Raw genomic sequence first — 26,423 nt, 5'->3', positions numbered from 1 at the left:
AAATAACTATTGTTATTTGTAAATAATTAAAATTAATTACAAGAAAAATTCTAAATCGGTTCCTATTTATATGAAAAAGTGAAGGAAAACAAAATTAACTATAGCAATGCTAAATAAACCAACTATCAATGAAACTACCTAATGAAAAAGAAAAGTAACTATCAGAAAAACCAACTAATTGATTGTGTTGAAAGAAAATAAATCCAAATAAAGTTGCTATCAAGATCAAATACAACTATCTAAAAGTAAAAGTGTAAATGAAACAAAGGATGTTGAAAATGAAATGTTGTGAAACTTAAACATACATATAGAAATAATTTTTGCACTATGAAAATAGATGAAATAGGTCTAAAACCTAAAATGAGTAAATACGTGTAATGAAAAATATGTGTAGTAAAAGAAATTAAGTAATAAAAAATTTTAGATTGTATAAGAGAAAGGAAATAACCACCATGATTGTAGAGTGGCCCTAGCTCTATAGTCAGCTGGTGGATTTCACATTTTTTCCACTCATAAGCACTAAAACTAATTTGTATTTAACAAAAGATAATAACAACAATGTCCAAAACATCAAACCCTATGAGCACGGTTCTCATAGCTTATATAAAAAAGTTGACACAATTGCTTGCTACTTTTTAGTGGTCTTTTCCAGTAATAAAGGAGGAAATTTTTTTAGTTATAGTAGTGAGATTTATCAAAACATAAACCAACTTAACTAGTTTTCCTTAATTTCCATTCCACATCCTATTTTCAAGCCCTGTGGAATGAATTCCCTAAAGTGGGTTGAGACAAATTCGTAAGGATGGGTTGAAACTAAAAATAGTAATAATAATAAAAAGTAAATATCTACAAAAGAAAAAATTGCATAGTTACTAATAGAATTTTCAACAGTAATGGTCTATTTTCTTGAAAATTCTTTTAGCTACAGAGGATGGCTATAAAGATGGTATGAATTTTAATGCTATAGAGAAAAATATCAACATGAATATTTTATAAAAGATTTGTTGAGTTTCATGATTAATGATGAAGATTTTTGCAATTTTTCTTCCCACAATTTGAAATTGTAAAAGGGTATCCCACTTTACCTGGAAACTCATAACTAGCCAACACTCATAGAGCTTGTATAATTGTTAACTTATTATTAAAAACAAATCATTGCCACTAGATCCAATCACTCTAATTATGATGAATAAGTGGGATGTAAATGGATGAAAATGGATGAAACAAGTGATTTTGTAAGGAAAATGGTGATAAAAGGGGTGGTTAGGAGTGAAAAATCAACCCTCGTCACCATGCTTGAGGGTGATTCATGTGATTTGGAGTGTATGGAATGTTAACGATCAATGGTTGTATTATGATGGACATACACTTCAGAGATAGCTTACTACATGGATTATCTTACCTTAACGTGATGCATATGTAGTACACCTCCTTAAGTGGTCAGAGATGTATGTTTCATGCTAATAGTCTTCATGACATACACATCAACTCCTTGGTTTTTTATTTGGGAGGATAACCTATTTGGAGGAGTGTTGGGAATTTACGAGGAGGGTGTTGTGTCATACATAGAATGGGTACACTTGGATTCTTAATTAAAGGCCTGTGCTTGATTTTTGTAAGCTTGGGTTAAGTAGTGGTGATGGAGGTGTGGCGAACATGATTGTGTGTGTGGTCTAGCAGAGAGTAGTCAATTGTTAGATACCTTTAGAAGAGGAATGTTGGGAACTTACTATGTACTACTCAGTTGGGACTCTTTCTTTAGGGATTTTCCTACCTTACAACTTGACATGTGTTCATTAGAGTTGGAGTGTTTTGTATGTTAGCATATCAAATATTTATTTAGCTTTCTTAGAGGAGTGACATAAATTGTTTCTTTCACTTTTACTTCTTCTTTGTGCTTTACTCTTAGGTCTCAAGCACTAGGGTTCTTGTGTTTATGCAAGATATGAGTTAGGGTTATGGTTTTTCAATAAGAAGAAAAGGTATGAAATGGTTTGGGAGAAATGCTAGAGAAGAAAAGAGAGGACTTGTTCTTATGGCTCCTACGAGATAAAATCACTAGGATTTTGTGGCATTGGAAACCTAGTGCTACTTGGAGTGATAGATGCAAAGAAGATGAAAAAGTTTTTTTTTTGTTTTTTACTGTACACTTGTGTGATGTAATTTCCAACATGTATACTTTTTCTATGTTTGGTGGAGTGACTAGCTTTGGTTGGGATTAATTCTTAGATAAGAGTTGTGAGCTAGGGTTTGTTATATATGGTGGATGCTTTAGCTAGGATTTGGAAAGCATCACATGTGATAAATTCTATTAGATATTGGTATGAACTTATAAGTCCATCTTATGTATATATGAAGCATGTCTTTTTTCCAAAAATATGTGTACTTAAACATATGATTTTCAAGTTACATTCTTATGATGATTGAGTAGTTTATAAGAGTTTCTTACACAATTTTATTGTTAAAATTGGCAACTAGGGCAAAACTTCATGTGGATCATCTTATTCATGGCTGATAATATGTTCATTAGATTACTCTCATTAAGAGGTGTAGGATTGATCTAAAGATCATCTGATTCCGATAAGTATTCATGGAGATATGAATTTATTTTGATTATGGAATTATTATCAAGCCGACCTACAACTCATGTAGGCTCAGAAGCCCAATAGTCACATCTATTCAAACATCAACAGTTGTATATAAATATAGGAGGATTTTTCCTCATTTTCACTCACTCATCTCATCACATATCTCTCTCTCTACTATGCAGAAAAGAGTCTCTTCTCTACTGTGCAGAAAAGGGTCTCTCTCTCACACATGTGAAGCCGGAAGCTGCTGAAACTGAAGCTGCAACTACAGATCCAAACTTTGACCAACGTGGGCCATCAAACCTCCTCTTTTGATCTGAACTATAGGTTCATCTAAACCTCCCATGAAGGCTGCAACTTTTGGTGGTGGAATCAAGTTGATCCGACCGACGGTTTACGAGATATTGACTGCCCTAGTTTGAAGGAAGCTGCTGAAACTGAAGCTACAACTATAGAAGTGAAGTTTGACCTAGGTGGACTAGAAGATCTCCTCATCTGAACCATGTTGTAGGTTCATCTGAACCTCCTCTGAAGGCTACAACTTTTGGTAGTGGAATCAAGCTGATCCGACGGTCGGTTTGTGAGATATTGACTACCCTAGTTTTGATGATGAAGCCGCTAATGCTGATGCAACTGATCTAGGGTTTGCTACTGCTGATATAAATCAGATTTATTGTACTATTTCTCTCTACTGAATTATTGAAGATAAAAGAATATTTGATCAAAGGGTTTCCCCACACATTGTGGGGTTTGTCCCTGGCTAGCCGCCACATCTTGTGTCTCTTGTCTTGGCTTGTTTTTTGTCGATCATTTAATGTTCTATCTGCACTTTACTTTATGTACATGTGATTGCTAATCTATGGAATATATTGAGAAAAATAAGTAAACTGTTATAAGCATAGAACATACCATAACTTAACATGGAATCGAAGCTGAGGTGAAGACAAAGCCCGAGCAAGAGTAAGAGAAATCACCGAAGAGAAGATTGGCAAGGCTATCCTAAAAGAACTATGGGGTCCTCAACACTCTTTCCTGCTGAAGACAAGCTCCATGAGAAAGCTGACTATCACGGATGGAAGATGTCTATTGATCTAACCCTAGAAGATCAAGGAGCATTGGACCATGTAAGAGGCAATATTGTTGAGCCTCCATCAAATGCATCCGCTGCTGCTTGGAACAAATGGAAAAATGGAGAAGTCAAAACAAAGAAGATCATCTAGGACTCTATTGACAAGCACTTGGTGGCCTACATCTCTGAACTAGACACCTCCAAGGAAAACTACGATAGACTGGTGAGTTTATTTAAATTCAATGATGTAAATCAAGTTTTGTTTCTTAGAAATAAGCTAAGGGAAATCAAGAAGGGTAAAGATGAGAGTCTGCAAGCATACTTCTTAAGAATCACCGAGATCAAGAACGATCTCCTATCTATTGGGGAGACTATTACTGACAGAGAAATGGCAGTCACGACTCTTGGAGGTATACCATCCGAATGGTACGTGTTCAAGACTACTCTTCTGAACAATCATATAACTCATGGTTTCGAGGAATTAATGGCTAGATGCATTCAAGAAGAAACAAGGGTAGAAGAGCAAGAAATGCCCATGCCTAAAGGTCCTCCTACTGCCTTTTCTTCTCATGCTAAGAAAATAAATAATTCTGGGACTAAATCAAAAAGAAAGGCTAGACCTAAGGGTGGAAGAAAAGGACGATGCTACATTTGCAATAAAGCAAGTCACTATGCAAGGGAATGCCCTGATAGAAAGGACTCTCATCGAGATGATGATCAAAATCCCTCCCATGGCAATCAAAGGAATGACAAATTCAATAGCAAAGGTAAGAGGAGAGCTAGGAATCAAGGAAGAGGACAACCATTCAAGAAGGCTAGAAATTCTATGATGTATTAAATGCACCTGATCTCAAAAAGAACCTGGTATCCATCTCGGCAATGGAATACAAAGGCTACAAGGTAACCTTCAGCAACAGCAAGGTACGTATATGGAAAAATAATGTTAAATATGCTTTCACTCTTGGGTTTCGAGTTGATTCTTTATACCAGGTCGGTGGAAGTCCGCTAGGTGTCATGTCTTGTGACACAACTCTTCAGTCCAAACTTTGGCATTGGACGTTTTCCCACCTTCATTATAAATCTCTCTTGGTGTAAGACAAATGGTGACAGGGATGCCTAAATTCCAAGTAGAGAAAGAAGGTGTATGTCCAGGATGTGCCGAAGGAAAGCTGAAAAGGGGACCATTCCCCTCAAGCCAAAGCAAGACCTCTGATATATTATAGTTGGTTCACTCAGGCATATCTGAGGCTAGCATTAAGAGGGAGACTACTACACCACATACTCCTGAGCAAAATGGTGTGGCGGAAAGGAAGAACCGTATGATTGTGGAAGCTGTCTCTATGGGTAGATGATGTAACAATGCCTTATGTGGAGGAACCCATGGATCCTATTTATCCACCTGAGCCTTCCTCTTCTATGAAGAGGCCTTCATGGGTTAGGGGGATACTTGATGATGTTGAAGGAAATGCTACACCCCGAGGAACATTCTGTGAAAGAAAGAAACCTAACAGGTATCAGGGATACCTAACCATCATGAGCACGATCATAAAAAATGAGCCTTCATCATTCTCAGATTCCATCAAGCATCAAGTATGGAAGGATGCTACAACCGAAGAATATGACTTTATTATGAAGAATGATGTCCAGGAAGTAGTTCCCAGTCCCCAGGACAAGACAATTGTTACTTCCAAATGGCTTTACAAGATAAAGCATGCAGCAAAAGGAAGTACGGAAAAGTATAAGGCTCGTTTTGTTGCTCGTGGTTTCTTCCAGAAGGAAGGTATAGACTATGATGAGATATTTGCACCTGTTGCTAGATATACGACCATCCGCTCGATCATAGCCCTTGCCGCTTCACAAGGATGGAACCTACATCAGTTGGATGTCAAGACCGTGTTCTTGCATGGTTAGATCAAAGAAGAGGTCTACGTGGAGAAACCCAAAGGATTTGAGATTTATGATCGAAAATATCATGTATGTAGGTTGAAGAATGCTCTCTATGGGCTGAAGCAAGTACCCCAAGCATGGTATGATAAGATCGATAGCTACTTGATGAAGCTGGGATTCACTAGGAGTGAAGTTGATCCTAACCTTTACTTTAAGGTTGAAGATGACAAACCTCTTATACTGGTGTTATATGTGGATGACCTCTTTCTAACAGGTGTAGACCCTCTCATTCTCAAATGTAAGAGGGAGTTGGCTTCTGAATTTGAAATGAAGGACCTAGGACTGATGCACTATTTCCTAGGACTTGAAGTGTGGCAGAAGCCAAGGGAAACTTTCCTACCTCAAGGAAAATATGTGGTGAAGATATTGGAAAGATTTGGTATGATGGACTACAAGCTTGTGACTACCTCAAGGATCTTAACTTTCAGAAGTTATATAGTAGTGATGTCAGACTAGATTTGGGAAATGCCTCTAAGTTTCAAAAACTCATTCGTGTTGATGTTCTTGGTGAACCTCCATCTAAACATATGTTTTGTAGTTAGCATTGTGAGCTCATTTTTGGTTGAGCCTCACTAGATTGGTGCCAAGAATATTTTGAGATGTCTTCAAGACACAATATCTCATGGATTGAAATACACTATTGGAAATATGAAACTGCATGATTATTCGAATGTTGATTAGGCAAGTAGTGTGGAGGATCACTAGAGCACTTTTAGTGCTATTTCTCCTTGGATTCTGCTTCGATATAATGGATGAGCAGGAAGTAGAAGTCAGTTGCCATAAACACCACCGAGACCAGATACATATGTACGAGTATGATCTCGTATGAAGCTTCCTAGTTGGGGAAGCTCTTCAGTGAGCTATTTGAACACATACCACTGTGATTCTCTATAACAACTAGAGGTGGGATTCGATTATTGAGGAATCCCATATTCGTCAATTTCTCTAGCAGATAGACATCATCTGGGATATGGTAAGTCTATGAGCAAGGAGGTTCCATCACATTAAGATGATGTACATGTCAATACACCTTGTTAAAGCCCCAAGGAAAGATCTAATCTGTGATTTTCCCAAATGACTTGGAGTCGTCAAGAAACCCTTATACAAGGTTCCTGCATGTTACATACATTGAGCTCTGGGAGCTCTGAGGGCTTGCGGTTCTTACTGGAGCAACATACAACCACAGGGTGACTCACCCTCCCCTGTTGGTGTGCACTGGAACAAGATGATTTACTCTCTTATGGGAAAAGATGATTCGCTCTCTTGTGGAACAGGATGATTCGCTCTCCTGTGTAGCAGGATGATTAGTTCCCCTGTGAGGCCTAGATTGATGTGTTCTCCATGGTGATTGTAGCAGGATTGATGTGTTCTCCTGTGACGCCTAGATTGATGTGTTCTCCATGGCGATTATAGCAGTATTGATGTGTTCTCCTGTGAGGCCTGGATTGATGTGTTCTCCATGGCGATTGTAGCAGGATTGATGTGTTCTCCTGTGAGGCCTGGATTGATGTGTTCTCCATGGAAATTGTAGCAGGATTGATGTGTTCTCCTGTGAGGCCTGGATTGATGTGCTCTCCATGGCAATTATAGCAGGATTGATGTGTTCTCCTGTGAGGACAGTATTGATTAGTTCTCCTGTCAAGGCATCCTACTCATGCAGTCTTGGACTCATGGGAAGTACCTCTCATCTGATCAATGAGTAGGGAAATGAAGTTAGGGACCATAGTAGTACCGATGGACGCATCGTTGTATCTACCATACTCCCTATGCTAGGATGACCACCATTGATCTGGGATCAATGATACTAGTTTGTGACCAGTGGTAAGAGTGGTACATTTTATGACACTGACTTTGAGTCAGTTGTTATTGGTCTGGGACCAGTGGTACGCACTCTGAGACTGACTTTGAGTTAGTGGAGGATGTTACTGGTCTAGGACCAGTGGTAGGAGTTGTACTCACTATGACGCTGACTTCGGGTTGGTTGAGACTGGTCTGGGACTAGTGGTACATACTTTGAGACTGACTTTGAGTCAATATGATACATCCTCGATCATTTCTTCTTCTTCATAATTCAGACAAAAGCAGGGCAGAACAAAACAAAGCAGAGTAGAGCAGTACAGATCAATACATGGCAGAACAAGACAAAGAAAAATGGGTAGAATAGAGCAATGCAGGGCAAGGGTCAGGCTATATAGGGGAGTGCATTTGATGGATGAATAGTAGCGACCGACAGACAAATTGCAGATGAAGTTCTCCCTAGTTGAGAGGGAGTGTTAAAATTGGTAACTAGGGCCAAACTTCATGTGGGTCATCTTATTCATGGCTGATGATATGTTCATTAGATTCCTCTCATAGAGAGGTGTAGGATTGATCTAAAGATCATCTTATTCCGATAAGTATTCATGGAGATATGAATTTATTTTGATTATAGAATTATTATCAAGCCGACCTACAACTCATGTAGGCTCAGAAGCCCAATAGTCACATCTATTCAAACATCAATAGTTGCATATAAATACAGGAAGACTTTTCCTTATTTTCACTCACTCATGTCATCACATCTCTCTCTCTCTCTACTATGCAGAAAAGGGTCTCTCTCTCACAGATGTGAAGCCGGAAGCTGCTGAAACTGAAGCTGCAACTGCAGATCCAAACTTTGACCAGTGTGGACCATCAAACCTCCTCTTTTGATCTACTTTATAGGTTCATCTAAACCTCCTCTGAAGGATGCAACTTTTGGTGGTGGAATCAAGTCGATTCGACAGACGGTTTGCGAGATATCAACTGCCCTAGTTTGAAGGAAGTTGCTGAAACTGAAGCTGCAACTGCATAACTGAATTTTGACTTGCGTGGACCAAAAGATCTCCTCATCTGAACTGCATTGTAGGTTCATCTGAACCTCCTCTAAAGGCTGCAACTTTTGGTGGTGGAATCAAGTCGAACCGACGGTCAATTTGTGAGATATCGATTGCCCTAGTTTTGATGATGAAGTCGCTAATGCTGATGCTGTTGATCTAGGATTTGCTACTGCTGATATAAATCAGATTTATTGTACTATTTCTCTCTACTGAATGATTGAAGATAAAAGAAGATTTTATCAAAGGATTTCCCCACACATTGTGGGGTTTGTCGCTGGCTAGACGCCACATCTTGTGTCTCTTGTCTTGGCTTGTTTTCTGTTGATTGTTTAATGTTCTATCTGCACTTTACTTTATGTACATGCGATTTCCCATCTGTGGAATATAATAAGAAAAAGAAGTAAATTGTTATAAGCATAGAACATACCATAACTTAACATTTATTTACATAAAAATGATAAGATTTTGTTGAGATAATTTAAGAAAACATAGAATCTATGTGGCTATATTAATAGTTGTAGTAAATCTAGTATTTTTTTTCATATTTAGAAGTATGCCCTAGGTGGTGAAAACATTGTTCCTTTGAAGTACAGTCAATTCGTGTTTATTGTTTTCGCCCATATTATGTAATCAACTGGATAGAATTGAAATATACACCATTGTAATGTCTATCTCAAATTTATCCCTATGACTAAAATTTCACAAGAAATAAGTTAAAGGAACCTCAAATTCAAGGTAAAAATTTTGAATTTGTATTATTGTGGCAATTCTCAAAATTTGATCACTTTCTCCTACTTCCTTTATCTCTATTCACCATTAGATGTAAGTGTTGAAGCATCCAAATGAAACAAATTTAAAATCCATAATTCTCTCTGCATTTTTGTGTGTGATTTATGAGATATTATTCCTACATCCTCTTGCCATAGCATATAAATGGAAGAAATTTTTATTTATATCCCATCCTCTTAATGATATACTTTTTTCTTTGAGTCTCCAACATCCCTCATCAAATTAAGGTTTAAGTAAATTTGAGTATATGAACTTGTACGTAGTTGAAAGAGAATCATTTAGTATTCTACTCTCCTTCATGGGGTTGACTCCACAAGCTTTTGTAAACATTTTATTTCTGCTCTTAGTTTTTTTTTTTCAAATTTTTTTATTTCTACTATTAGCGTCTTATTATTTTTCCCGTGTATAAGATGTAAATAGATTACAATGAGATGGACTAATATTCTAAACCAATGTGCTGAATATTTGTTAACCAACCCAATAAATATCATATCTCACTAGAAATGGACCCAAATCCTTTGTTTTTCCACTTAATAAGGTCATAGGTTTGTCTTAAAATATGGAAATAAAGAGAATGACTAAGGTTAAGGAAGCATGCTCTACTAGGAAAGTCTCAAACTAGGAATTCATGTAACCTTTCTTCTAAAATGTATAGACCCACCCTTTTCTTTAACCATTTTAATTTCATTATATTTCTTAAATCCAATTACCATAGTTAGAGATATTATCTACTACAATCTCTTTGAGTGGGTCTCAAATATATTCACCCTCGCGGTGAAACAACTAACAATTGTCTCTCATCTTCATCCAAAATGGGATTAAAATCCTCAAAAATGATTCGATATTCTTATCAGAACGCCCCCTCCCGCCCTCCCATTACCAATAACCCTTTCTCATTTTCATCCCAAATGAGATCGAATTCCTCAACAATGATTCAATATTCTTATCAAATTTCCTGCATTGAGACTTTCAAAGAGTCCCAACATGCCCTTTTTTCCCTATTATAGTATGGAGATTAGAATTTAGTTATTTGGACCATATAATCTATTCCCTCAACAACAAAACCCATAATCATCTAGTGGGTGGCTTTAATCACATGTGCTTTCTGAAACATTGTAAGATCCCCTGCAAGACCTTCGAATATTTTGACATTATTTTCTAGAAAAAACATTGGATTCTTTAACCATAACTTGTACAATTTCATTGCCACTGAGATATAGATCAATTGGAAATAGGGTGCACTATTAAGGAACTCCTTACCACCTCATTGGTTCAAACCTCAATAAATCCTATGTGATTCTTATCGAGTAGCATGGGTACACCTAATAGTTATAGCAGTACTTATTGGAATCAACCCCATTTCATGCAAACACCATTCTGAACTAATTTTTGATTCCACCTATCCCAAAAAATAATGCACAATTTGGTTATGAGGAAGATATTGTGTTTTTTTCTTCATTTATTAATAATCTTGCATTTCATTTTTTTATTATGGCCTAAACCTAGGATTTCATGATAGAATTTCCAAACTTGAATTTTTCTAGGATCCTCATCATAAGCTCATAAAAATTGTAGATTTATTTCCCATTGCATTTTCACTATTTTTCTCTTGTTGTCTAGTTTATATAATGAATTTTCACCCTTGATTCACTCTACAACCCTATACCTTGAATAAAATCTCCATGTCCCTCTTTATCATCAGAAGTTGAGTTGGCCCATATTTATGGGATCCCTCAGAGACTTTTCTAAGAGACCCTTCAGTTGTGTTTGTGAGGGATTATTATGAACCATCCTTGCAACCATCAAGGTTCTCATCACTGATCAAACTTATTGAATATTTTGCTTGCTATAATTTATTTGTGCCATGAGTTTGGACTTGGTTCTATAGATATATTAGAGTGCCTTACATTAGCATTTCTCCTTCTTCCATTTTGAGAAGGGGTTGGAGGTTCCATTTTTGTTGCATACACCCTTAAGATTTTCTAAACCAAAAATAGTGAATCTATTAGTAGTGCCATGATTTGATAAGTTTCCCATTTTCCTTTTTTGTTACTACCAATTTTTCTTTTACCACCATTTTTCTTGAGAGTGAAGATCTTATTTTTCACTATCTCTTCACCTAGGAGAGTTTCTCAAACATCAAGAAGTAGTCCTAGGTAAAATTTCCATTCATATGAAAAAAATTGCACTGAAACAATAATTGTTCGTAGTCCATTTGTTTAGGTGAATCTAGACATAAATTGGAGTTTGAACACATCGAGGAGGCCCTTATACAAGTTAATTACTATATATAAGCTATCAAATGCATATTTTTCACCTTATCGAATGTTGTGTATGTATCTACCTAAATATTTACTCATCATCTCGAAAGTTTTCAAGTTTGGTAGATTGAGAAGTGAGAAGGGATACTAGACCCACATAGAGGTACTAATTGGAACCTCCCATTCTGGGTTGAAACCTAACAATCGAAAATTCAAATAAATTCCACAAAAGCTTCAAATCAAGGGTCTATTTTAAAAAACAAAATCATTTTCTTAGAACTAGAAGTGAAATGCATAATAGAATTTTTGATAGAAATAAAAGAAGGCATTAGCATTCAAATTGTGCGTCCAACTCTTATTGATCCAATCCTCTAAATTTCTAGTATTGGGTAATATCCTTGTAAATCACACAACCAATGCATGGTACAAATAATGAAAATCCCTCCTCTTCAAGTTATTAGAGCGGATTATAAAATTGTGCATTTCTTCCATTCAATTGACAAAGCTTCTCTTAAAGTTTGTTAGGTCATTTTTAGATTTCTCAATGACTACAATGGTCATTTTTTTAAAATATATTAAGTTAGCCTCAAAGCACTAATTTAACCAAGAAGTAGAACCACGAGAAAGCATGGGCAAAGCCAAAATTCATTTTGATTAGAAAAAACAAGAAAAACTCACCACTTACACTATACTTTTATTTCTACTCGGTGTGATTTAATACAAATAAACTTTACTATCAAAGAAATTAGTTTCCATATAATTCTATTTAGTTAAGAAATAATGGTAAAACTAATTTCAATAAGTGAAACAATTATAAATCCATCATTTGTGCACTTCACCATTAGAGTATTTAGGAATTTTGATAAGTAGTACACACATTTCTTACAAGCTAGAAATCATTATTCAAGGCTTAATTCAAATTCCATTTCCATAGAAATGGGGTGATAAGCTTTCCAACACTTTATCAACCTAATCTTTCAAATTTTATTATAATATGATCACATTTCATAGAGATGAAAAAAAATAAAAAATACATTTCATCATTTTATTTTCCTTTTATTTTGTATTTAACTTCATCAAATATCTAAAAACTTTGTAGCCAATTGTCCAATATCTTGTGAAATCAATTTTCACTAACTTTATAAGTCCCTTATTTTATTATTTTCATTTTTTTTGGTTCAATGATGGTTGGTAATTTCTAATGAAATGTCTTTTTCCACTATGACATTTTTAACAACTATTTTTCTTAACTAGAAATTCAGTGGAGCTATTACCAAGACATGTGAAAACACTACATCCCACACTATGGAGACACTTACCCCTTGAGTTGCATCACAATGATTTTATATTTATAGGAAAGTGATTTTTGGATGTTAAGGAACTTTCCCACAATTTTAGCATGCATCCTCTTCACCACTAGTACTTGCACTTTCTATAATCTCTTTAAAGAATAATGGGTTTAGGGAGTGCTTAAATTTTACTAAACTAGATACAAATATTCTACTTCTCACTAATATTCATCATGGAATACAGATGCATTTTGATTCACCATCACATTTAATTTATTTGTAAATATTTAATTATTCACATCCACACAACATGCTCCATAGAACAAGCATACATATTATTGAAAATCTCCAATAAATCCAATTATTGACATTGAAACTAAATCCACGAAGTATTAAAAAATCTAAATTAAAAAAAATAAGCGAATAAATTGTTCATAAAATATTCAATGTTATGTGTTAATTATGTGGTTTTCTTTGCAACAAGGTGCTCTTTGACATCTCTATATTTCTTGCACTAGCATTCCATTTAATTATTATTAATTTTTAATTGGGATCATTTTAATGTATTGTGGAATTAGTTTCAATAGAAATAATAGGATTTGTTTGAGCTTCCCAACAATGTTTACTTTCTCATAAGTCACCCACCCTCCTAATCCTTAGGACATATTATGTGGACATATGTCAGCAATAAACATGATGATAAGTAATGTTTGTGGCTTGGAATACTTTCTAAGTATAACATTTCTTCTCTAATGTTTTATCTCACAATAGTTGTAAATTTTGGTTTAGGGTAGCATATACATCCCAACTTACCATGATCATTATGCCAATGTAGGTGCCAACAATGCTACCGACACTTCTACTAAAATATTAATTGGTTGTAAGATGAATTTGTATTGTTATCTTGGACTCCCTCATCTTCACTCTAGGGTGGAGATTTCAAGTGGATAGTGTGGATATTAAACAATTCTCTCCCCTCTCCAACTATATTATAAACATTATTTTAGTTCTAAAGTAGTTTTTCAACCATTGTAATCAATTTTTCACAAAATCCTCTCTAAAAATGTTATTTCATTTTGCTAACGCGTAGAAGAAAAAATGGAAATAAGATACAAAAGGCCAAATTAATGTAAAATAAATGGATATCAAGAAAGCATTGTGCAAAACATAAAATATTTAATTATCATGTGAATAAGAAGTGAAAGATATAATGAAGGATTTTTAGAGATATAGGTTGAACAAAAAAAGTGGTTGAAAATGGACTATGTTATTTCATGCGCAAAACATGAAAATAAAGTACAAACAATATCAACATCATACAAGAAAAGAGTGTCAAAACAAGACAATAAAAGTCATTTTTAAGATGCATATTCCAAAATAAACCCAATATATCAACAAGAATGAGGAGTTACATATAAAGAAGCCAAGTTCAATACACTACAACTCTAATACAATATTAATATCACCTATCATTCTAAAGAGTCCACCAGGAAACAATGTATAAAATATTTACCTCAATGTTCAATGTTGCTAAATTAGAAGGTTGTGAAAAGCGTGTGCACACACGCACCCACACACCCACACACACAAACACACACACACACATATATATATATATATCATGTGTGGAAGGAAAAATGAGAATATGTCGAAGGCCAAATTGACATAAAGTAAATAGATAAAAGGATAACATTTTGCAAATGTAAAATGTTTAATTCTAATGTGACTAACAAGTGAATAATAGAAAGTTGGAATTGTAAGAGAAATATGTCAAAATGGAAAATTTGTTGAAAATGGTGTTTTATTTTATGTGAAAAACATGAAAATAAGGTACAAGAATGTTAAGAACATATAAGAAAAGAGAAAGACAAAAGAAGAAAAAAACATTCATTTTTAAATTGCATATATGTCAAAAGAAACACAACATATAAAAAAGAATGACAAATTAAATATAAATGCCTCAAGGTAAATTCATTACAACATTAATACATTGATAAGGCCTCCATATCTTGTGAATGTGAGACTTAAAAAGGTTGTGGGATTAATGGTGAAAAAAATATTCTCTTTGTATGTCATAAGTTCAAATAAAAAAATGGAGCGGGTATGTACTTTTTAATACACTAAGAAATCAAATCAACGTGCAAAGGGGGGTCCCTTGTTAGAAAGATAATAGTGTCTCGTACATCAATTTGTTGTCTCAAAAGGTCAATCACCTTAACTAGTTCTAACAAGGTCCACAAGGCTTACACCTAAACTTTTTTCTCCTCAATCTTTAATGGATCTCAATTAAAATGGCTATATGATAGTAATAAGAGTGTCTTATTAAAAAACATATATAAAAAATTTTACTATATTATCATATACAAATATATATAATTTTAGTAATTTTATACATAATGCTTCCCCATTTATATCTTGTAGCTTTTCATTTATTCATATTTATATGCCTCTTTATTTTTAGGGTGCTTTCCTATTGGTTTACTGATCTCATTGTACTTTAACTTTGTTGTGGATTTGCAAGGTAGACAACCTTATTTATGAATTTTATCCTTCTACTTCATCATTAATTTTCTCAATAATGTCTACTTATTTTCACCATCTCTTCCACATCATTAAATCCCATGGCACTAACTATATATAAAGGGTTATGCTCTCAATCAAGGATTTTGGTATGTTGTCAACCAAAACACATCAAATTGATTTTTTCTAGGTAATGTTCTTGTATGTAATTCCATGTAATTATATAGACATGATAGAATGTCATCCTTGAGAGATGCTACAACCACATATTTGCTTGGGTTTAAAGAAAAAATTCTTCTTACCATAGGTGAAAAGAAACAAAGGGTACTAAAACCCACATCAGTGATGTGATTATAGGACCTCTAAGGATATCCACATTGAGATGTAACCCTATTAATTTTTAAACTCTTTCTACATTAATTTTGGCAAGGAGTTTTGCATTTTTACAAGGAAAAACTTCTTGTTTTCTTAGTTTTATTCTTCTACTTCCTCTCTCTAGTTTTATCAAGAATTTGTACTTAGTTTGACAATCTCTTTCACATTAGGCATTCTCATTGTACCATCAATATTTAAATGGTTTACTCTTAATAAAGAATTTGTATATATTCTTAGTGAAGAAAAGTTAAATTGATTTTCCATGGGAAACATTTTTCCTAGGTACTTCCACACAAATATGTACACATAGTACAATGGCATCCTCAAAGGAGGCTACAACCTCAAAGGTAACAGTTCTTCTTTACATAGATCAAAAGAGATAGGGTACTATAGTTGTGCTAGTGCTTTATTCCAACCTTTCTCCAGAGCTACCACAAACAAGAAAAAATTAAATAGAAACAATCATCTCTATAATAAAATAGCTACAACTAAAATTATTTTCCACTCTTCCCTATCAAAGTGTAAAAATTTCATTGTCAAGCCTGATTAGACTCCATGGATTTATCCCCTAAGGTCTAATAAAAAACTATATGCTTTATAGTCATTCCTAATAAGGTAGGCCACAAAATACATTCTTCCAAAGGATTTTTCCATTTTTTCCTAATTTTTAGTGATATGTGAGTTAACTAACTAGACTCCATGGATTTTCCAACTAAGGGAGCCTAACAAACCAAGTACTCTATATAATTAGATTTACTAAGTCTAAAACCAATTCAATATTTTACCCAATTCATGGCTTCTATATTTGTCACATTTTTTTGGATTTGTGTACCAATAGAGTTTTAAAAGGCTAGAAACAACACTGCAATGCCTAAAAGCAAGGGCATGCCTACTTTTAATGATCAGAATGTCAAGGATGATCACCTGCGACCCAATAACAAACCATGTGCTATGAGTCCTTCCTATGTAGGTGGGTGAAAAAAAATATTTTCCCAAAGAAGTTTTCCATTTTTGTCTAAATTTTAATGATTTAAGAGTTTACTATCAAAGTTATCGAAACTCCATGGACATTTCAACTTAAGCCTAACAAAAGGAGTACTCTATATCATAGAAAATTTTAGGGGCGAATGTTCGCCCTTTGGCGAAATTAAGGGGTTTTAAATTTTTAGTTGGCGAATATTTTGTATCATAGTACATTTTTACAAATCACCTCAAATAGCCCACCTTATTTTAAGGGAGAGGGTAAAAAAGGTAAATTTAGCCCTTGAAATTAGGAGTTACAACCTTCCATTCGCCCATTTTCAAGAATAGGTTTTATTTAAGTGAATCCATTCGCCTATTTTCAAGAATAGGTTGTATTTAAGTGAATCCATTCGCCCATTTTCAAGAATAGGTTTTATTTAAGTGAATCCTACGGGCCAAAGGCCCACATACCATATTTATAAAACAGGTACATGGTGAATTAATAAAAATATAAATAAATGAGAGGTATGGTAAATAAATAAAACATTTTTTTATATTTACTCCATAAGTCACCTTATATACATGCAGGGGCGTAAACAAATAAAAATATAAGTAAAGTGGAGGTATGGTAAATAAATAAAACGTCTTTTTACACTTACTCAAAAGGTATGGTAAATAAATAAAAATATAAATAAACGAGATGCATGGTAAATAAATAAAACCTCTTTTTATATTTAGTCCATAACCCTCATTCTATTTATGAAGGCTCAAGAAAGAGGTTTTATTTAAGTGAATCCTATGGGCCAAATACCATATTTGTAAAAGAGGTATGGTAAATTAATAAAAATATAAATAAACGAGAGGTTTGGTAAACAAATAAAAAAAAAAAAATTATATTTACTCCATAAGTCACCTTATATTTACGAACACTCAAAAAATGCGTTATATTTAGGTGAAACCTATGGGCAAAATACTATGGGACAATACCATGCAAAAAAAAATTATTAACCCTAATATTAGTATTAATAAAAATAAAAATGGCACATGGTATTGACCCATGGTATTCACCAAAACGGCAAATGGTATTGACCCATGGTATTCGCTTGGAATGTAGCCTATTTAAATGGGGGAATTAAACCAGCATAGATACATCTTTACTCTGGATCTACTAACCCCGAGAGGTATCAAATATCATGATATGCAAACTAGGATAGAGTGAAAAAATATTTGATCCAATCAAGAGTAAAAATGGATGTAATTTAATGTATTTTAAACATTTTAGCTTGGTTAAAATAAAAAATAAAATAAAAATCAACTATTAATTTTATTAATTTTTATAAATTACTAATAGTAATTTCTAAGCTCCAGGTTTATGATAACCCATGGTATTGACCCATGGTAATACCATGGTATTCATGTGAGCATAGACTATTTAAAGGGGAAATTCTATCATCTTAGATCCATCTTAATTCTGGGTCTACCAAGTGCTCAGAGGGATAAATAGATTTCATCCCCCTAAGAGTGGTAGATGTGGAGTTAAGATGGATATAGGTTGGTTTTTATGATAATGAAGATATTAAATAGACTTAGGAAATTATATTGTAAAAACATCTTAAGGTGAATGGTTAAAGCATAGACATTGGACAAGTATATTTGTATACTTCTGTTTTAAACTTAAACAAATCCAGGGCTAAAAGGAATGGATTGATTGCACTAGTCATCCTTCTATAACTTTCCAACATATGTTGGAGTAAACAGATTGTAATTTGGGTAATTTTTCTAATTGTAAACGGGAACATACTTATGTATTGGCAGGGTGGTTACAAGGTCCCTAGAAGTGATGAATTTGAATTTTTCTTGGTTTTATATATAGTATTAGGTTTTTTCTCATGCTTTCTGTGAATGGCACAGGTGAATTTTATCCTACACCCACTAGGTTATCGATATGTAATTTCTGTAATTTTGATTTCAAAAGATATTTTAAAGAAATGCAATGATTTCTTTTGTGTATTCAATAAACACAAGATTTTATAATTGAGTAAAATATTCGCCATGCCTGGTGAGGGTAATTTTTCTAATTGTAAACAGGAACATACTTGTGTATTGGCAGGGTGGTTACAAGGTCCCTAGAAGCGATGAATTTGAATTTTTCTTGGTTTTATATATAGTATTAGGTTTTTTCTCATGCTTTCTGTGAATGGCACGGGTGAATTTTATCCTACACCCACTAGGTTATCGATATGTAATTTCGGTAATTTTGATTTCAAAAGATATTTTAAAGAAATGCAATGATTTCATTTGTGTATTCAATAAACACAAGATTTTATAATTGAGTAAAATATTCGCCATGCCTGGTGAGAGATTCGCCAAAAAATTATATATACATATCATATTATTGATAAAATCGCCTTCCATTTTTCCTACATACCATGGAGATTCGCCCATTTATTATACATGTAAATTTAGGGGGGGCTCTTAAAATTTTCCCTACTCTATATAATTAGCTCTACTAAGTCCCAAACTAACTCCAACGTTTCAACCAATTATTAATGTCTATGTTTGTGAGAATTTCTAGATATATGTACCAAGAGTTATTAAAAGAGTAAAAAACTCTAATGACTAAAGGGGAAATCCCCTTTAAGCCTCTCTATGGGAGTCACCAGAGCCAGAGCTTCCCCAAGCAAGGGTATGTCTAGCTTTTAGTCATCAAAATGTTCATTGTCAAGTCTAATCAAACTCCATGGATCTATTAGCCTAGGCCTAAGAACAAATTATGTGCTTCTCAATCCTTCCTATTTAGGTGGGTGACAATAACCATCTCCCAACCAAAATTTCCATAATTTTTAATGACCTAAGAGTTCATTACCTTGATGGATTTGCTAACAAACCAATTACTCTACATATTTAGCTTTACTAAGTCCCAAACCAAGCCCAACATTTTACCCAATTCACGGATTCTATGGTTATCATGCTTTTAGGATGTCTGTCCCAATACAATTTTAAAAAATTAAAAGAAAAAAATCTAATGACTAAAGGGAAAATCCCCTTTAAGCCTCTCTATGGGAGTCGGGGAGCTAGAACTCAGGAAGCAAGGGCATGAATGAGTATGATCTCTTCCACATAAGGGAATGTAGTTAAACCTAAAATTTGGTGCCAAATCCATTATGTCTCCACTCACACAAGGTACTTCACTTTATCTAATATAAAACTAATAATGAAAAAGCACACTAATTTGGTTGTTAATTTGTAAGGGGACCTAGAAATCCCCAAGCAAGGGCATGAACCATTATGATCTCTCCCACATAAGGGAATGTAATAAGTATGTTGAAAGCCAAATTTTGGTTCCAATTCAATTATCTCCCCATTCACACAAGGTACTTCATTTGATCTAATATATAACTAACAATGAAAAAACACACTAATTTGGTTATTAATTTATAGGGTTACAATAAGAAGGTATTGAAGGATGATTATTTTCCCATATAAGTAAAAATCACATCATGCACAAGTAATCTAAAGACTATTTTTTCAAACTTGTTTGGAATGGTGCATAGTACGAGCTCAATAACGTAATATAACATAAAAATCTACACTCATTACAAGATGGCCTATATTCAATATATAGAGGATGGAAAATTGTGTTTCCAAAATATATTTCTATTAAGAAGGATGTCTAGATAAATAATCACTTCATCAAATCCATAATGACTTCATTTTTAGTCACTACTTTTACATCAAATAACTGGGCAACTATAACCTCTTAACATTGTTACAACAATAATATACAAACTATGTGTCTGGGCCTGAATAAATTGGTGGGTGTCAACCTTGTTTTCCTATCCATCAATTGATAACTAGAGTGATTTTTCTCTACAAATAAAATAACTATCTAGAAAAATTAATGGCAAAATTAAGCACAATAATTTGAATTGAATTGAGTGGAACTTGAAAAAGTATTCATGTTTTCACAAAAGAGTGTGGCTCCTAAAGCAAAATATAGAATTGTATCAAAAGCTTAGAAGAGACCAATCATAGAATTGAATGAGAAGCTTAGAAGAAACCAATCAATATATAGACAATGATATAGATATAATATATAAGCTAAGAAGGAAACAAATTCTTCATAGAACAATTCAAACGAAAAGCTTTTGAAAAGTTTCTTATTTTAAAACAAAACCAAAAAATATATAAAATATATTAACCTTATTTATATTTAATAGGTTTAAAAATTGTTTATGATATAAAATAAAATTTATTTATTATTATAAAAAATATAATTAATTTAAAATAGCATAAAATATTTTATAAATTTTAATTATTCATATTCCAAAATTTATCTATAACTTTAATTATAATAATACTTAAATATCATTAATTATATTTTGCATTATGCAATCCTAAATAATTATTATTGAGTGTGACACAATCAAGAAACTAAATTTTAAATCAAAACATTTTTTTTTTAATCCTAACTAAAAATTTATTCTTACCCAGAACTATAAGACCCATGAAACTATTAAAAATGGAAATGGCACAACATCTCTAAATCTGGAACTCTTCTACAAAATTTAAAGGTAAGGAACGGAAAGTCAACTCCATTAGATTTAAAAATCCATTCTCTATATCATCATTTTTATGGTTTTCTATCTCTATTTCGAAACCTAAATGAAGAGGCAACGATATTAACTTCAATATTGTTGTTTTCTTACTTCAGGCAACAATATTAACTTCAATATTGTTGTTTTCTTACTTCAGTTTTTAGATTCAAATAAATAACTTAGAATGTGGTGATCTCTTATTTGTTTTCTTCTTTATTTATGTGGTGGTCTTTATGATGTATATTTTTCTTAGTTTCAATTTTTGCCTCATACATTTTAATAATTTGATTTTACCAATATAAAATTATTTTAAGTTTTATATTTTGTATATTTTTATAATAAAATAATTATAAACCATGTTTTATATTTAAAATAATTATACATTTCTACCTCACATTACAGTTTAGAAATCACATATTAATATAATCATATGCAAACTAACAATGCTTTAATTTCGACAGGATAGTAGACGATGAAGCCCATTTCCACTAGTCGGTGTAAAATTATTTCTAAACCTGCCTTGGAAACTCCATTACCTTCTACAAGAGGCCAAGTCACATCAATTCTAAAACTGTCTTGGAAACTCCATCACCTTCTACAGGAGGCCAAATTGGTAGAAATTTCGGAAATGAGAACTGTGTAATAGATAACTGTGGAAACCAGATCTTTTATCAGAGAAAATGTTAATCAAACCCGGTTCCATCACATAATGAGAGAAAACCGCTAAATCCGAACAATATATTAAAAACCTTCAACTAGATTTGGTTGCTGCAGCAGGAAAATAATTTGCCCCTGGATCGACAGAAAGCCGTTCTTTCTTCCATATGTCAGTGTGAGGTACAATGAGAGGTGGCCTATCCGTGCCTCAACTTGTCGATTCCGAAGAGGTAAATTGTAGATTAGAGACACCAGTTTTTAAAGATATACCTACAAACCCTACCCACAAAGATTCAAAGGCACTTCAACATCAGAGTGAATGGAGGCTGTGTTAGCTGAAACCTTGACAAAATCCCTTCGGCCTTTCCTCTCTGCATAATAACGTCGTCCCTGGTATACACGCCTCCAAATTTATTAGAATCTCATACTCTGAATCGACTGGTATGTCGCGTTCAACCCAAACTGAAGGAGCTACTACCTATCGACCTGCATGGCCATTTTTCTTTGTCGGGCAGAACTTGAAATATCTCGCGGCATAAACCACTTCTCGCTTATGCCATTAAATTCAGTTGAATACGCGTATTATCATCTCACAATATGCAATTACCGCCGCGAGTTAACCGCCTTGGATATGCGGTTATCGTCAAAAGGTATGCCATCATCACTATTGACGCGAATTATCACCTGATCCCACACAATATTCGAGTGCTTATCACCGGTGGTTATGCGAGTTATCGTGTGAAATCTGAATTATCACCAGTAATCGTTCGATACGCGAATTACAACTGCAGAATATTCGCATCACTAAGCTGATATGCCAGTTATCCCCACCAGATAGTCGCGTTATTCAGTGATACGCGGTTATCAGTGTATGATATGCTGATCATTACACTGATATCCGACATGTTTTTACCGTTTATGCGATTATTTCAGCCGGATATATTAGTAATCGCACGGAATATGCAGATTAATATCCGTTATGCGAGCTCTCACAGGAGTTACGCGAATTATCATCGTAGGCTACGCGACTTATACTCCGAAACGCGAGTTATCGGCGGATGTGCGACTTATCAGCAACGAATATGCAATTATCAGTGTTTAAGCGGGTTATCACAGCAAGATCTGCATGTCATACGCTGATAGGCGAGTTATCTCTGTTGTCTATTCGAGTGATCGGATCTGCGACTTATCCGCTCGCCTGGTATTGTAAGTACCGATTCGCTTGGTCGCGTCGCTGGTTTGCTAGGTAGGTACGAGAGGATTTTTCAGAATTGGTTCGTTCGGCCTTCATGGTTGAAGTCATTTGGAGTTGAGAGGTCGAATCTTCCAATAAGAGAAGTTCACGGTCGATTGGACGAAGCCGCTACGGCGTGCAGAAAGAGATCAATCCCACTTTCACAAGAGATCAATCCCACTTTCATTATTTCCCACTTTTTTTGGTGGATTGGTTGCCCCGGGACGAGAGACCTCCAATTGCTCACCCAAAACCTTATACATTTACCTCGTTACTCCATGGCTCCCGGCAACCCTTATCTGGATTGAAGATTCACCAAACATAATGTTTGGGCCCACTGGGCTTACCTTTCCGTGTCCGTTTACAAAGACGGATGTTGATATTCATTATCGGATCTGTTTACCGTAGGAAGCCTGTGTTAAGTCTGACATCATCTGTCATGAAAGCCCTATTTCCAATCCTAGAGCATTTTAAATGCAGCTTGACATGGTCGCTCGATATCCCGACATAAAACGTCCTTATGTCATTGCCATTAAAAAAACGGAGATCAATATACTCCGGATATCGAGCGACCATATCAAATCGCATTTAAAATGCTATAAAATTGGAAATAGAACTTTCCATCTGTCATTGTCTATGCATTAGCAGGGAGCTCGAGGCATGTAATTCAATTCAATTCAATGTAGACAGCTACAGAGCCCCGCGGATGCCAGCCTGTGCGTTAACGTATTTTAGTTTAAGAAAAAAATATTAATAATACACGATTAAAGGGTACGTTCACTCGCGGGGAAGTCAATTAATTTATTTTTATTGAAAATTTAAATAACCTTCAATATTGATTTATGGAATTTCGATTATAAAAATTAATGGTTATTAATAATGTAATTATTATGGATAATTGTAATTATATTTTTTAAATTTATAAAAAATTATCAATTTAAAATAGTAATATTATTTTGAGAAAAATCTTCGGTGAAAATCACATAGAGATATTTTTGTCAACTCGTTTCAAACCAACCAATGTAGTTTATTGTGAGGACAAGTTGAATGAGTAGATCTTGCTATGCATTATAAATAGATAGGGTAGAATATCTAATGACCAAATTTCTAGATCAGGTAACGGCTAAAATGACAATAGCTAGATTTGACTATGAAGGGTATAAACATTATTTATTCAAATAAGTTAATTCGGTTATTAATTTTCTTATTAAAATAAACGTAAATGGACAATTTTATAATTATAAATATATATTAGAATAAGTGAATTAATATACTGGAATTGGAGAGGTTAGGAAGAGGTCTGAGGATACGATCTCTGCGACGGCAATGGCTCTGATTCACCTTATCCGCGTCTGCCAAACCTTTGGTGACTCCATAACCCTGGAGCCTGAATCTGCACGATTGGCTTTGGTTATCCTCGCGCTGCTGAGAGTAAGGGTTTCAGGTTATTGGTTGCAGTTAGGGTGTAAAAGAAGATTGGAGGTGCGAATCCAGCCGGATCTGTGGCATGCGGTGGTTCTTCAGGCGATGCATAGAGCAAATCCCCCAAACGGTTTAAATGCGTCGGCTATACTTATGAAACGGTCGTGGATCGGGCACCTGGCAGATTGCTATATGGTTGTAACTGATGAAGACGGAAATGTTGTCCTCTTGGGGATATCGGAGGTAAGAAACCGCACACCCACTATCTTCTTTATGCAAAAATCTGAGTATGGTCTTGCTCTACTATCGAACAGATCTGGGGTTACCATACAGGGCGGTTCAAAATATTGCAGATCTATTAACAATCTAACTGATCAAACGCTTAGATGGCAGATTCGGGTGACCACAAAGACCACGATAACTCACCCATATGGTGAGTGACCGCCATTGAGCTCTGATTGGGCAATATTTTCCTTGATCCATGGCATTGTGCACAGATCGAGCCCTGGGCTCTTTGATCCAGACCCTCGTACTATAGATCAACCCCTTTTCTGGTCAGATCTGGAAGCCCACTCACTGTATAAGCTGTTTAGAGGTGAGCAAAAGACGCAGAGTAGAATCTTAGGATTAGATCTAACGAATACAAGATCTAGATCCCCGGTAAGAGGTTTCCAAGTATTTGTAAAAATCTCGGAAGGAAATTAGAAACTAGTTTGGGTAAAAGAGACAGATTCTATTAAGAAAATGTAGAAAATTATAATGCAACAGCTAGGATACCCCATCAAATCACAAAATCTGATACATGGGGGCAGAGTGCTGCAAAACACAAAATACCTCTGGGAATATAAAATTACACCCCTGTCAACAATCATCCTCAATCTGAGGATAAGAGAGGGTGCAACCGACAATAGCAGAAATCCTTACAAGGCTGAAGGAAGTGGTACTGGTTCAATAGGGAAAAAACTAAGCAGCATTTCCTTCAAAAACATCCTACAAGGAAAAAACACAGAAGGAGCAGCACTGAAACAATCAGGTATGGATTCCAGGCCATACATTGTGGAACTGTTGAATCAGACCCCAGAATACAACATAGATACACCAGAAATAGATGAACGTTGCACTATATATGAAAGACAAGCAATAATATGTAGATTTAACAGCTTTTGGCCCAAACCGGCTGATCTATTTCATTGGATCTTCACAAACTGGACCACGCAATTCGAAATACATCTCTGTTCCAAGGGTTTTTTCATAGTGAAATTTTCATCAGCAATAGACATGGACATGGTAATATAGGAAAGACCTTGGTTCTAGGGATCCACTGGACTCTTCATCACACCATGGTTTCCAGATTTTGATGCAAACACAATGGTCGTCTCCAAGATGCCAGTTTGGGTGCAGCTACACAATCTCCCAATACATCTCTGGAATCACCAAGTACTAGCTGGAATTGGAAATACTATTGGGCGCTACATCAAAATGGACACCCAGCAGGTGGAGGAAAGAATTTTTACTTTTGCACGAATCTGTGTGGAAGTAGACCTCAGCAAAGGCCTGCCAGACCAAATTCAGCTGAAGCATAGAATGAGGAGCTAGACACAGGTTCTAGATTATGAAAATACTGCATTCAGATGCCGAACCTACCGGAAAATAGGACACCTACAAAGTACGTGTCCAGCAGTCAAAAAAGACAATCGCAGAAAGAAGAAAAAGAAAAAACAAGTAAAGGGGTGGCAATTTCTTTCACCTCCCTTGGATGACGAGGAGGAAGAAGAGATGGATTTTACAAACCCTTATCAAACCAATCAGATGAACAAAGAACCAGCAACAGAAGACACAAATCCACAGGAAAA

The sequence above is a fragment of the Pinus tabuliformis genome, chromosome 9, assembly GCF_031772625.1.
Source record: "Pinus tabuliformis cultivar Carrire ecotype Pingquan chromosome 9, CPIR1, whole genome shotgun sequence".
NCBI classification, from domain to species: Eukaryota; Viridiplantae; Streptophyta; class Pinopsida; order Pinales; family Pinaceae; genus Pinus; species Pinus tabuliformis.
This window is presented reverse-complemented; position numbering follows the sequence as displayed.